Raw genomic sequence first — 3220 nt, forward strand, 5'->3', positions numbered from 1 at the left:
TAAAATGGAAACGGTGTCCTGGGGCGGGACAAACACAGTTCGAGCTGCAAACTATGATCAAGTGCTTTAAGCTACTAACCTCTCCTAGCCTTGCACAATGACTTCTGTCTCCTCAGCCAGATCGCTGATATATGTGGTGGTTCTGTTGGCGTGCTGAGTAGAGTCAGTCACTGTCCTCGACAGACTGCCGAATACACCTGTCTTCCACTTCACTTCTGCCTGTGGCTTGGCACCAGCAGCCACGCAGGTTGACAAGAAAGCCTCATTCTTCCCAACAACAGGAGGAACATTGACCGTCACACTCACTACTGGAGGAACAATGACCAGAAAAGCAACAACATACTAAACAAATAGAGAACAGAAAACAAGTCACTATTTATACATTTGGAACTATACATGAAAAAAAAAAAAAACGTATTCAAATGCTCATGTCACATGACCAACACACTTTAAATAAACCCTATCATGTTATCTATCTGGTCAATTGCAATATACTGTAACACCCTGATCTGTTTCACCTGTCTTTGTGATTGTCTCCATCCCACTCTAGGTGTCGCCCATCTTCTCCATTATCCCCTGTGTATTTATACAGTGGTTCCTCCTTTAAAGTTGTGTCGTTCTGCGGCACACCTTGTGGGCTGCTGCATCATTCTGTGGCACGTTATCTATTTGTCAGACGTTTTTTTTCTGTTAATGCAAGTTATTGCTAGTTTAACCACCAGAGGGCATCTTTGAGAAGCATTTGATAGTCTTCCATATTGCAGGCATGCGGGAGACCGGGGTTTCATTCTCCGACAGGGAGGAAGGAGTAGGCCGTCCTTGTAAATAAGGATTTGTTCTTAACTGATTCCATATGTGTTATTTCATAGTTGTGATGTCTTCACTATTATTCTACACCTAGCTCGGCTATTAGACAATTCTTAAGTAAAGGTTGAATAGTCTATTGTTCAGCTAATAGCCCATCCTGCTATGCTTGTGAAAACTAATAATAATAATTTTTCCCTTTCCACATGTTAAACATTCCAATTGATAAAGTGTTTTTAGCCACAATCGGCCCCAACCCCAATTAATACATTCGGGCACAGTCGATAGCGTGCTGGACTTCGGGCTAGAATGTTGAGGGTTCGAAACCTGCTCCCTGCTTGTTTCATTACATTATTATGCCGGTCTCAGAGCAGATAGCCTGGATTGTTATTCCCATCTCGTTCCACGCTTCAGTATCCGCCTGAGTGGCTCGCTTGTGGGCATGCTGGCAGGATGTACTGTTTTTTATTCTGTATACATGAATTACAAATCAGCGTTTACTTAAATCATGTTTCTAGTCTATTGCATAGTTACAATGTGTCATTGATGTCCCAGAAGCAGGAGTGGTAAACACTGTTGAAATGTATAATTTTAATACATCTTTCAAAGAATGGAGTTTGATACACCTTGTACTGGATATAACTGAGAGAAAAAAATGTACTTCATGACAAGAAAATATGCACAATCGTTTGTCTCTACGTTAACTAACATATTCCTCTCAATTGTGCATTTTTTGCATTACTCGTCTGCTGGTCTTCTCAGGAGTCCCTAAAACATTAAACAACACGAATTACAATGTCATACTCATGTCATAACACCAGCTAGCTAGCTGGCTAATGTTAGCTAGTCAGCTAACTTGCTAAATAGCCAATTTCGTAAATTTACTTCATGACAAAAACATATGCACAATCGTTTGTCTCTACATTAACTAACATATTCCTCTCAATTGTACATTTTTAGCTTGACTCGTTATGACGTTATGATTACTTGATTACATTTGCTTCCCCTGTAATGTTTTGTCAGCCATCTTTGCTGAAGAAAGTCACCAGGGACGGGTGACTCGCATCAAATTCATAATTGGAACCACTCTAGTTCAGGCATACAAAACTATAACAACCGGATGTTACACAATTACATCCTTATATCCTCTGGGCTAACAGAAAACATAAACTATTGTAACCCTTGTTGCAATATCTAATTTTCATAGTGATGGCACGCTTGGTTTTAGAGCTATTGAAAATTGAGAAACGAATCTGGGAGGGCAATCACCCACTGGGGAGCCAGGCCTAGGCAAACAGAATGAGTTTTTCCCCACAAAAATGGCTTTATTACAGACAGAAATACTCCTCAGTTTCATCAGCTGCCCGGATAGCTGGTCTCAGATGATCCCGCAGGTGAAGAAGACCTGGTTAGCGTGTTGAGAGGCCGGTTGTGCATACTGTCATATTCTTTAAAACAACATTGGAGGTGGATTATGGTGGAGAAATGAACATTACATTCCCCGGCAACAGCTCTGGTGGACATTCCTGCAGTCAGCATGACAATTGCACGCTCCCTCAAAACTTGAGGCATGTGTGGCATTGTGTTGTGTGGCAAAACTGCACATTTTAGTGTGACCTTTTATTGTCCCCAGCATAAGGTACACCTGAATAATGATCATGCTGTTTAATCAACTTCTTGGTATGCCACACCTGTCAGGTGGATGGATTATCTTGGCAAAGGAGAAATGCTCAGTAACAGGGATGTAAACAAATTTGTGCCGAAAATTTGAGAGGAATACGCTTTTTGTGCGTATGGAACATTTCAGGGATATTTTATTTCAGCTCATGAAACATGGGACCAACACTTTACATGTTGCGTTTATATTTTTGTTCAGTACATGATAGGCCTATCTAGCTTATATGATTATGATGGTCATAATGCTTCTTGACACTGTCATAAAGTGTATTTTCTTAGTCCAAGTAAAGTGACACAGGATGGTCATAATGCTTCATGACAGCGTCATGAAGTGTATTTTTTGCAAATTATTTAAAATATGATGAAAAAAAACATGACTGTAAATTATTATTTACAATAACAACAAAGGACAACAATAACCTTTAAATGTCATAACCAACCAGCCATAAAATAATGCAATATATGTCACAACAGGTGTACATATATGGGTCATGACAGTGTTATGACCATATAATGATATGGTTATGAGCGTGTCATAACGTGGTGTGTCGCTGGGTGTCAAGTAAAGTGTTACCATTGGAAACATAAATACATTTGCACAATGAGCACTTGTTGTCTCTCAAATACGCTGTTACAGTTGTTGTTTAGCTAGCTAGCACATTTTTGCCATATTAGCATCAGTCAAAACAAGACATGGTATTGTCGTGGAAATTCTTCACAGGGACACCATAAGTCAATC

The sequence above is a fragment of the Salmo salar genome, chromosome ssa25 (genome assembly GCF_905237065.1).
Source record: "Salmo salar chromosome ssa25, Ssal_v3.1, whole genome shotgun sequence".
In the NCBI taxonomy this organism is placed as follows: domain Eukaryota; kingdom Metazoa; phylum Chordata; class Actinopteri; order Salmoniformes; family Salmonidae; genus Salmo; species Salmo salar.